We start from the raw sequence: 11,870 nt of genomic DNA on the forward strand, positions 1-11,870 counted from the left end.
ATATGAGAATGCCCTTTCTTCCCTTTTATGCAGATGTGGAGGGCATTGAATTTAGAACTTTATTTACAATGTTATTATACGTACAGTCAATTGATGTATTGGTTAGTTGTGTGTACTTTTTTCCCCTCTTATTTTCAATTCTTTGTTATAAGGGATGGTTATCTGGGAGTGGGACAGATATATTGGTAAATGCAGGTAATGTAAGAAAACAAAAGACATCAATAATTTAAAAAAGAGATTGTTACTAATATTGATGAGAAGTCTTAGTTGAGTTGTGAAGTCAGAAGTCAGATTTCAAGAGGTTGAAAAGTGAGTGAGATAAGGGGAAATGGAGACAGTGAGGACAAATGGCACCTTTTCTCTTTGGGAATTTGGCTGGAAAAAGGAGGACAGAATAGAGGACCATAGTCCAGACAGGTGGTAATGAGGGTCTAGGTGGTGGCAGAGGGATTGGACAAGAGGTAATTGTTGTGAGAAACCTTTGAAAGTAAGATTATTTTCTCTTGTGACTAAATTGGGAAAATTGTTGAATTGAGGGGTTGAACAAAGAATGGAGAACAAAGAGAAGCCAATTTCTTGACTTTTAAAAATACTCTTGCTTTGTCCATTTGGCACATGGCTGCCATGTCTCCAACCCTCGGTCTCAATATAGCCTTTTCTAGGGTTTAAAAAAAAGGCATTGTTTTATATTCATAAGACTGAGAGACAGAAGACACTTTAGAGATGGATCTCTCTTAGCTCTGTACTGAAGATGTCTAGTCCAGCCCAAACCTTGCATTTGACAGGAGAGGAAAGTCAAGGCAAGAGAAAAGAAATGGTTTGCTCAGGGTCACACATGTAGTAAGTGACAAAGCTGGAGTATGAACCTAGATCTTTTAATTCTAAATTCACTGTCCCCATCCTCATTGAATGTCCCTAGAATGGTAGGTGCTAGTTTAGAGGAAAGAGTACTATCCTGAGATAGCACTGAGATTCCAGTGCATATCTGGCCTGTTTTCTTCTCTGCAAAAATGAGCCTGTTGAATGTATGATCTCTGAAACTGATTTCCAGCTCTTAGAGAATATATTACTATTATATGCTCACATGCACAATATATACAAGCCCTGATCCCACTTCCTCTTGTATCCCAAAGCAAAGACTTGTGTATCCTTCAAATTAAAAATCCAGTCGAAGTATCCATTGGTCTCAGATGAGTAGTAATAACCAAAGGCTTTGCTTTAGAGGCTTGTTACTCTATTCCAAGGCACTGAACACTGGGTATCCCTTCAGAAGTCCATCCCTAACTTTGGTTGTTTTTTTTTTTTTGCAAGGGGGAAGGCAGCGCCATTGGGGTTAAGTGACTTACCCAAAGTCATATGGCTAGTAAGTGTTAAGTGTCTGAGGTTGGATTTGAACTCAGGTTCTCCTGACTCCAGGGCCAGTGCTCTGTTAACTGTGCTACCTAGCCTACCCCCATCTCTAACTTTTGTCCGGGTATTTTTCTGACTAGGGAGATCCCTAAGGCCTGAGAGCTCTTTCTTTGGTTTAAACCTGGATTCTACTTTCCCATTTCCTTTGTTTTGCTTTCAATGGGATTAGGTTAGTTCTTTGTGTAGCTTGGAGTCTTACTTTGCTAGGTTCCTTTTCCCATGGTTTATGAGGAAGAATATATTGAGAGGAATGATGGGGACATTCTGCTGATTTTCACTGTTTTGGGAAAAGGGGGCTTTGTTGGCAAATCTCATTTTCAAACCTTCATTTCTAAATCCAGAATATTCAACAGGACAGATTTTTACATAAATAATGTGTAAAATTGATTACATGTGCACATGGGGTCATAGGGGATTTCTCTGTTGGAATTACAATGGAAGTGATGAGATGCTGAGAACATTGCTGTTAACTGGAGTTTCTGTTTGGAACATCCCATTCTCTTGGGCCTGTCTGTGTGAGCTGTAACAACATCCAGGCTCCTGGCTTTTTTTTCGGCTTTCTGCAGTTAGTAGCAGCTGAAAAAAAAACCCAACCTAAACCCTTCTGTGCTGATATTTATGTGACTGTTCAGGCTAATCACTCATTTCTAAAAGGGAACAAAATCTAAAAGTGGGGATATTTGAAATATAAACTGTTCCTTTCTCTCTCTCTCTCTCTCTCTCTCTCTCTCTCTCTCTCTCTGTCTTTCTCTGTCTCTCTCCTTTCTCTCTCTCAAATGGAAAGGAAGAGAGGCAGAAATGTGAGTACTAAGCTAAAAATAAAAGCACTTGTAAAGAATATTTTCTTCTCTCTCTTTTTTTCTTTTTCAAGAGGTGCTGTGTTTTTCAGTAATAATAACACTCTGAGTTTATCACTTGGAGAAAGTCAAGCACATATGTCCAAAATTTGAAATGCATATTTGTGCATAAGAATATTGAACTATTTCTGCATAATAGTGCAAAAGAAAAAAAAGAGGCAAGTGGGTTGGATTGGGAAGTAGGAAGGACAGGAACCAGGCCCACATTCTGGGGAAATCATGATACACAGGTTAGATTGGAGAAAGTGAATCCTATCTCTTGGACTAGGCCTTCTACAATATCCCTCCAAATAGAGAAAGACCTCTGTGGCATTAGAAAAAATGGTTTTCTCGGAATAGTTGTCTATGTAGGGAAAAAGCAGGGAAAGGCACTTAAGAGACTGACCAAGATTGCTGTCCCTGGAGAATGCTGATGAAAATTGGTAACTGAAAGAGCAAATCGCTGTTTTTTTTTTTTTTTCCAGTGATTGCACTGGATTTTGAAATTAAACCCAGTGGGGGAAAAATACCTGCCTGAGCTTCAAGAGAGGCTGGGTAGGGGGGGTGGAGCGGGGCCCAGAGCACATTCTCTGTTGCTCCTGTCCCATGACAGTGACTTCCTATGACAAACCTCAGAAATGCAGATTTTCTTTTTAGCCCCACTTTCCTGATCCCAGAGAAGTGGCTCATTTTTACCTTGGAGGGATTGTGGTTCAGGTAGCAAAATATTGACTATTCTTCTTCCCTGTTTTGGAAGTCTTAAATGAGTCCTTAAGGTCAGCCTGAATTTACAGATAAATGAAAGTATCTGGTTCCCAGAATGATATTTCCAATCTGGAATTGACTATCTTGTCCCAAACTAGGCCAGCCCATGTAGATACTGGAGGCTGATTAGTTTGGGAAGGAATCATCCGGAGCCTGTTAAAGGTCTGCACTAACTTTGAGGGGAAGGCAGAGAGTGTGGTAGCTTTACCCTCTGCCTTTCCCAGATCCCATGTTCTACTGTGACATCCCTTCAGTGCCAATTTTTTTTTTAAGCAATTGGGGTTAAGTAACTTGCCCAAGGTTACATGGCCAGTTATTTCTGGGTGTGGTGCTGAGTGTCTGAGCCCGGGATTCTATCTCCAGGTCATCCCGACACTGGAGCCGGTACTCTTACTCGCTGAGCCACCTGGCTGCCCCCCAGTGCCAATTTTTGAAGCTGGCTCCAAGCCCTTTCTCTTTCCTGGGTCCTCTGTTCAATCTGCTGTAATACTACAGCTTGCATTTTGGAACTAAAACAGCTAGGGACAAAACCTTGGGTTCATTTTGCTGGGCTCTAAGACTCCGTCTTTTGTATGCTTCAGGGACCACACCCCACCACGACTCTGGCTTCTTTCTAGCTCCCAAAGTGGAGTGGGGCAGCATGCTCTACCAGAGGATTTGTTACTGGCACTAAATTGCATGGGTTTCTTGTCCCATAGATTTGAGGCAAGGCAGAAGCACTATCTGAGCTTCCCTGGGAAAGAATAAACTGAGAAGAATCCTAGGGATATTCCACAGTGGAGAGACTATTCAACTTGGAGTCGGGAAAGCAGGGACCCAAATCCTGCTGCTTTCTCTTTTGAACGGAGTAGCTCTATGCAAACCACTTAAAATCTCTGAGGCTCAGTTTTCCTTGAAAAAATGGGGATCACGAGACCACACAAGGTTTCTTTTCTTAAATTAAATTTTATTCTTTTCAATCAACAAGAATCCATCTTTTCTCTCTCCCATCCCTCCATTCAAAAAACAAAACCAAACCAAACCCCTGTTATAAACATGTATGGTAAAGGAAAATAAACTCCCTAATGAAGGGCTTCTTTAAAAAAAAAAAAATTTTTTTTTTTTTTTTTGCTTTCTTGGAGGGCAATTGGGGTTAAGTGACTTGCCCTAGTTCACATGGCTAGTTTTTATGTTAAGTGTCTGAGGCTGGATTTAAACTCAGGTCCTTCTGACTCCAGGGCCAGTGCTCTATTCACTGCGCCACCTAGCTGCCTCCTAATGAAGGGCTTCTTAACCTGGGACCTCCTAGGGATCAGTGAACATAAATCAGAGGGCCTATGAACTTGAATGGGAAAAAATTACAACTTTGTTTTTTATTAACCTCTAACTGAAATTTAGAATTTTTTTTCTTCAATCATAAGTATTTTTATTTATTTATTTATTCTGCAGTCCTCATCCTTTTTGTCCTTTCTGAATCCTTTGACACTGTTGATTGCTCTCTTCCCCCTATGTTTTCATGGTATTACTATTTCTTGATTCACTTTTTACGAACTGTTCCTTCTAAGTTACCTTTGCAGTATCTTCATTCAGGTCATACCACATTAACTGAAGATTTTCTGCAGGGCTCTCTCCAGGACTCTCTTCTCTTCTCCCTCTATACTATTTCATTTGGTGATCTTATCAACTCCCATGGATTCAATGATCATTTCTATACTGATAAGTCCCAGATTTACTTATCCAGTCCTAACCTCTCTGCTGACCACCAGTCTCATAATATCTCCAACTGCCTATTGGACATCTTGACTGGATGCCCTGTAAGATACCTTAACATGTCCAAAACTGAACTCACCTTTACCCTTTGAACTCTCTTCCTTCCCTTCCAAACTTTCTTGTTAATCTTGAGGGCACCACAACCTTCCATTTAATGAAAGAGAACTTCCAAGCATTCCTGATGAAAAGACCAAAGCTGAGCAAAAATTTTGAAATGCAAACATAGGAGTCAAGCAAAACAAAAAAGGTAAAATAAACAATCATTTACAAGTGATTAAACAAGGATGAAGTGTTTACATTTTAGTAGTGTGAGATGGTGCAAGTTCCCCCTTAGAATCCTAATATCATCAGTGATCATATGAGGAGTAAAATAAGAGAGAGGGCCTAGAAGTGGTTTTGTTTATCTTATTTGTTATTTTATGGGTTTTGATGATTTTAAAAGAAAAAAGGAAAAGAAATAGGGGGATAGTAGCATAATGTAGGGGATACTATCTTATATAATTGGCATATGCAAGTAGAAGACTAGACATTACTTCTGCATTTACTTGGAAAGGAATAATAAAATAGCTCACATTTTTAAAGTGCTCTAAAGTTTACTAAGGACTCTCCTCAAAACAAAACTATGAGATAGAAAAGTATTATCTTTATCTATTAGCTGAGGAAATGGAGGCTCATAAAGTTCAAGCGACTTGCCCAGTGTCATACAACTAGTAAGCCTCAGGAGCAGGGTGGAAGCCAAGGCTGCTCGACTCCAGGGTGGGAGCTCTTTCTGTTACACTATACAAATGACATTTCCATTGATTAGCCCCTGGAGGACCAGTGGTAATGTCTCAAGCATGTCTTTGCAATACATAAGGTAAGCTGAGACATCTTCCTTCTCCCAAATACCTAGAGCTAGAAGGGGCATCAGAGATTACCTAATTCAACCCCTGGTTTTACAGATTAATAAAGTGAGACCTAGCTTAAGTGGTTTGCCCAAGGTCACACTGCAAGTAACCAAAGGTAAGATTTGAATTCTTCCCATTCATATGACTATAGAATCATACATTTCCCCCTATGCCACAAACTCTTCTGCCCTTAGCTCTTTTGCTGGCTTCCTGTGGTGCCTAAAATTCTCACCACTAGTCACTCCTTTATTTGAAAGCATTGAAGACCCTCATAAAAAGACATGTAATAAGACATAAAAAGTCAGGTAATAGGATGAGCTATTTATTAGCCCAACATTTCCTTAGTTTATTAAATACACAGTTTGTTATCTGGCAGTGTCCTGAGAGGATGTGGCAGAATTTTAATGGATAAGAGGGTGTCAGAAAATCTACAGAAGTACAGAATTGCCTAAGGAGGGCCCACTGGGGTGGGAATACAGTACTGGGGAGAGGAGGAGGGAACAAGAACTAGGTGGCATGGTGGATAGAGCATGGGCCCTGGAGACAGGAAGCCGACTCTTGGTGAGTTCAAATCTGGCCTCAGACACTAGCTAGGTAACCCTGGGCAAGTCACTTAATGCTGTTTGCCTCAGTTCCTCATCTGTAAAATGATTTGAAGAAGGAAATGGCAAACCACTCTAGTATTTCTGCAAAGAAAACACCAAATGGGGTCACAAAGAGTCAGAAATAACTCAACAACAACATAACATCAGGAGGCTTTTAGAAGCCAAGAGGCGTATGAAAAAGATAGCTAATATTTAAGGTTTGCAAAATGCTTTGTATATTTTATCTTATTTGATCCTCACAATAACCCTGGGAGGCAGGTGCTAGTGTTACCTCCATTTTACAGATGAGGGAACTAAGACTGAGAGAGGTTAAATGACTTAGGGGTTAGTAAATGTGAACTCAGATCTTACTGACTTCAGGTCCAACACTTCATCCACTAACCATCTAGCTGTGTCTGAAATACATAGATGGTACTGACTTGGCAACTGTTTTATCATGATTGGCATGGTACTACCAAAAGAAATTTAGGATCTCTCAGTCACCACCAGCACCCCAGCAACTTATTCCCTTCCCAGAGAAAAACCAAGAAAGAGCATGCACAGAAATGTTACAGCAGAGGTTAGCTTACTAGAAGTCTACTGTGAATTCCAAAAAGCTGGATGAAAGTGAGTTAAAAGTTCATTTTTTACTCAATCACAAAAAATACAAAGGAAATGCAGAGTGGTCATCCTGCCAAGAGTTGGCAGCCTAAAGAGCATCCAGGTCTCAAAGCACACATAGCTTAATTTCACAGGCCTGTGGGCTGATTCCTATTGCATTTTGCCCTGTGTAGCATTTGTGAGTGACCATTCAAAGCTTGTCAGAACCACTGACTTACTTTCCCCACCCAGCTTCCTTTTCACAGGGTTTGACCCAGTCACACCCTCCTCTCTGCTTATCAGAGACAGTTGGTGCTTTGGTTGTCAGCATATACCTCTCTCCTTTCACTCCTCGCTCTTCCTTGCACCCCTGAAGGTCAGTGTTAGAAGCTTGGTATACCACCTTTGAAAATTTGCCAACTCAGGCCTTGAGCTGCAAAGGAACTGGCCTGCTTTTGGTTTCAGGGCCTTGGTTGGAACCCCACTTTTCTTCTTTCTCTTCCTCCTCATCTCACATCACCCAGATACCTTCTCCTACTATGTCCTTCACCTTGGTCTCACAGGAAGAAGCAACTATTCTCCTTGTCAAGCAAACCTATCTACCCACACGAGGGATCCCATTCTATACCACCTTCTTGAGCAGCTTGCCTTCTCTATCACCAGGTTCACTAATCTTCAGTCTCTCCCTGGTGCCCAAGAACATGCCCATATTACCCCCATCCTCAAAAACTCCTCACCTGATCCATTGATCACCACAAGCTATCTCTCTCTCTACAATCACTGCTTCCACTTCTTTTCTTCTTACTCTTTCTCTTTTTAATGATGTGTCACCTTATTTCTGACTCCATCATTCTACTGAAGCTATGCTCCTTAAAGTTACCAATGACCTCTTAATTATCAAATCTGCTGGCCTTTTCTCAATGTTCATCCTTCCTCATGTCTATGCAGCCTCTGACACCTTTGATCACCCACTTTTCTGTGATACTGTCTTATCTCTAGGTTTTTTGGGGGCCCTGCTGTGTCCTGGTTCTCTTCCACTCAGCCGTCAAAGTGATTTTCTCAAAGCACAGGTCCCAGCGCCTCATCAGCCCTTCTCCCATATTCAGTAAATGCCAGTTGTTTCCTGTTTTCTCCAGGATCACATTTAGAATCCTGTCTGCCTTTTTAAGCCCTTCATAATTTCTCACCTTCTACCTTCCCAGGTGTTTTACACCTTTACACTCCTCGTACTCTACAACCCAGGGATTCCTGGCTGCTCCTCCACAAGATACTCCATCTCCTCATCAAGCATTTCCACTGGCTGTTTTATGTGCCTGAAATTCTCTCTCTCTCTCTCTGTCTCTCTCTGTCTCTCCCTCTCTCTCTCTGTCTCTCCCTCTCTCTCTCTGTCTCTCTCTCTGTCTCTCTGTCTCTCTCTCTCTCTCTCTCTCTCTCTCTCTCTCTCTCTCTCTCTCTCTCTCTCTCTCTCTCTCTCTCTCTCTCTCTCCCTCCCTCCCTATCCTTCTCTTTCTCTCCCTCTCCCTCTCTTTCTCTCTCTGTTTCTTCTCTCTCTCCCCCTTCTCTCTCTCTGTCTCTCTGTCTGTCTCTGTCTCTCTCTGTCTTTCTCTGTGTCTCTGTCTCTGTCTGTCTCTGTCTCTCTGTCTGTCTCTGTCTCTCTCTGTCTGTCTCTCTGTCTCTGTCTCTCTTTCTCTCTCTCTCTCTCTCTCCTTCCCTGGCTTCCTTTAAGTCTTAGCTAAAATCCCACCTTCTGCAAGAAACCTTTATTTTTTTTATCCTCTATTATCCCCGTTAATGCTAGTGATTTCACTCTGAGTTTATTTCTAGTTTTTCCTGTACATCTCTTGTTTGTACAGTAATTCACTTTTTTCTCCTCTGGGTGCTTTTTTGTCTTCTTTTGTATTCCCAGCATTTAGCATAATTCCTGGCACATAGTAGGCTCTTAATAAACATTTATTGACTTGACTACCACCTGTGACACTGGGCATGTCATTCAATCCTTCTGGGTTTCAGTTTCCTTATCCGTAAAATGAAGGATGGCCAGTTCTAAATCTAGACTGTAGTCTGATGAAGGTGCCAAGCATTTCAACTAAATTAAATAAAAATCTTCTCTCACAGCCCCATCAAACTGTGCACATAAAACAAACAAACAAATAAATAAATGAAGCAGGGGCGGCTAGGTGGTGCAGTGAATAGAGCACCGGCCCAGGAGGCAGGAGGACCTGAGTTCAGATCCGACCTCAGACACTTGACACACTTACTAGCCGTATGACTTTGGGCAAGTCACTTAACCCCAAGTGCCCTCCAAAAAGCAAATGAATGAATGAACAAACAAACAAATAAATAAATGAAGCAATGTCCTCTCTGGATTGGGAATGAGACCAGCAAGTGCAGCAAGAAGAGTGGCTTCTTTGGTTAGAGAAGGGGAGTACAGAGAGTTCTGGGGCCAGCAAGTTTTCCCCTAAATAAAGTGAGTCCCATCCCATAGCTTATCGGAGATCGACAACCCTAAGGTACAGGAGTGCCCTGAAGGCGTATGTTTCTCCTGCCTGGGCGTGCACTTTCTCCTCAGCTGGTGCTTGGTTCACTGAAGCATCAGGCCTGGAGGGGACATCGTGCCCCTTGTGAAAGCAGCTCCAGAAAGAACAGAGAGATGCCTTAGGCGAGTTTCTCCATTCTGAGATTTAATAGTCTGCTCCTGGATTTTTATCTGTTTTATTTGGGAGCGGGAGGGGAGGTGGAGGTGGGTGGGGGTGGGGGTGGGGGGAGACACACACACACACACAAAGTTTAACAGCAAGGATTGTGTACATAATGGCAGATTAGGGGGAGGGGCGGCAGCCATCTGCAAATGCATCTTATTAGGTGTGATCAGGCAAGTAAATTGTCCCTGCCCTGCAGGCTGCAGTGATTAACTTGAATACCAACAACTAAAAAGTTAACCACACCATTCCCAAAGCCCAGCTGGGCTGTCTTCTTAGTCTGCCTGCTTGCTAAAGCTGGCTCCTGGACCCCTTTTTCAAGGTGTCTTCCCCAATGCTGAGTCTTTCAAGGGGCTCCAGTGAAAAACAGGATTCTGTGTAGTCAGGCTGCTCTACTTATTTTTTAATGGTTTAATTTAATTACGTTTCAAAAAGGTTAATATGGCATTTTAATAGTTTTTCCCCTCATTAATATTCTGAGAACATTGTTTTGCACAGTCATTTGTGATTAAAAAGGGCTGTTTCCCAGTTAAAGAATTGCCTTTTAGGGGTGGCCAGGTAGCATAGCTAATAAGAGCACCGGCCCCAGAGTCGGGATAACCTGGGATCGAATCTGGGCTCAGACACTTAGCGCCCACCCAGAAACACCTGGCCATGTAACCTTGAGCAAGTTACTTAACCCCAATTGCTTAAAAAAAAAAAGAATTGCCTTTTAGTACAATTCTTTGAAAAATCACATTCATTTGTGACTAAAGATGGCCCATGGGATGATAGATCAGGGCTAGAAGGGAGCTCTGGGGCTGTCCAGTCCAAACTCCTCATTTTACTGATGAGAAAGTGAAGACCCAAGAGGTCACGTACTGGGTAAGCATTGAGCTTTGTCTTGTTCTTTTCATTATTATCATGCTCTTTAGAAAATGCATTACCTGTCCATGGCAGGGCAATGAAAAAGTATTTAAATGTTGTATACTGCCTTGGTTCATCCAGAAAGAAGGGTAATTCTGATTTAACAGAAAGAGAGCCCTTGAATGGGCCCATCACTTATATTGTTTCTTCAGTTCTCAATCTAAAGGTTTGTTTATTTAACTAAGAACAACTGTCTTGATTTGGGACTCAGCAGAGGAGGATGTCAGCCAGGCAAAGTAATGCATTGTGACTGTGCTTCCTTCTTTTCTGTGAAGGCTAATTATTGTTTTCCTTAATATCTTTTTGATGCATTAATGGGAGTCAACAAAGCCCCAGTTTTTTGAAGTGGTGAGTTGTTAAGCAACTGACAACATAAAGGGAAAGTCAGCCACAGGTTTTCACAGTGGTCTTGCTTACTTTGTAATCAAAGTACTTTGTAAGCACACATTGCATTCGAACCCAAGATAAGTGGTTTAAAAACCACTAGAAATTTGAACATTGTTTTAACATTTACAATCCATCAACTTTCCACAAGCTTGCAGTACTTCCCAGACCTGTCACCCTGTCCATGTCACACAAGGCACCATCATGGTTTCCCATTTCTTGATGTTACATTTTATTTTGTGATCATAGGTTTCACCTGTTATGCAAGTTTAAATGAACTAGACAAGTGACCTCGATTTGGTGGAAATATCAAATCAGATATATTACTACCAACTCTCAGTTATTTAGTGGTTGATTGTCCAAAGAATGGAGGTATCCAGGCTCTATTTCTCCTTCTTCCTCTGGGTGCTTGGTTTAAAAAAAAATTAAACATTATACCCCCAAAGTTATAAAACTATGTATCCCCTTTGACCTAATGATATCACTATTAGGTCTGTTTCCCAAGGTGATCAGGGAAAAAGGAAAAGAACCTATAGGTTCTAAAATATTTATAGTAGCTCTTCTTGTGGTGGCAAGGAACTGGGAATTGAGGGGATGCCTGTCAACTGAGGAAAGGCTGGACAATTTGTGGTGCATGATTGTGATGGAACACTACTGTGCTGTAAGAAATGATGAGCTGGTTGATTTTAGAAAAACATGGAAAGCCTTGAAAGAAATGACCTGTCTGTCTGTCTCTCTCTCTCTCTCTAGTCTAAGATGCATCTTGGAAAGTATATATCCACTTCACCCAGACTGGGCTATTCTTTGCTCTTTGAACATAGAATGTTCTCACAACCCTTTATGACCTTAGTTCCCCATGTTTGAAGGACCCTAAATCATTCTTTAAAACCCAACTCAATTGTGTTATCCTCCAAGAAGACTTCCTAATACTCCAGGCAGTAACTTTCTCCTTTAGAGGCTTTGCAACTCTCTATTGCATATAATATTATGCAATTCTCTAATATACCACTTCTCTCTCTCTCTCTCTCTCTCTCTCTCTCTCTCTCTCTC

This window comes from Petaurus breviceps, unplaced genomic scaffold (genome assembly GCF_028583685.1).
Source record: "Petaurus breviceps papuanus isolate PSGF00001 unplaced genomic scaffold, PetGlider_PUasm1.0 229, whole genome shotgun sequence".
NCBI lineage: Eukaryota > Metazoa > Chordata > Mammalia > Diprotodontia > Petauridae > Petaurus > Petaurus breviceps.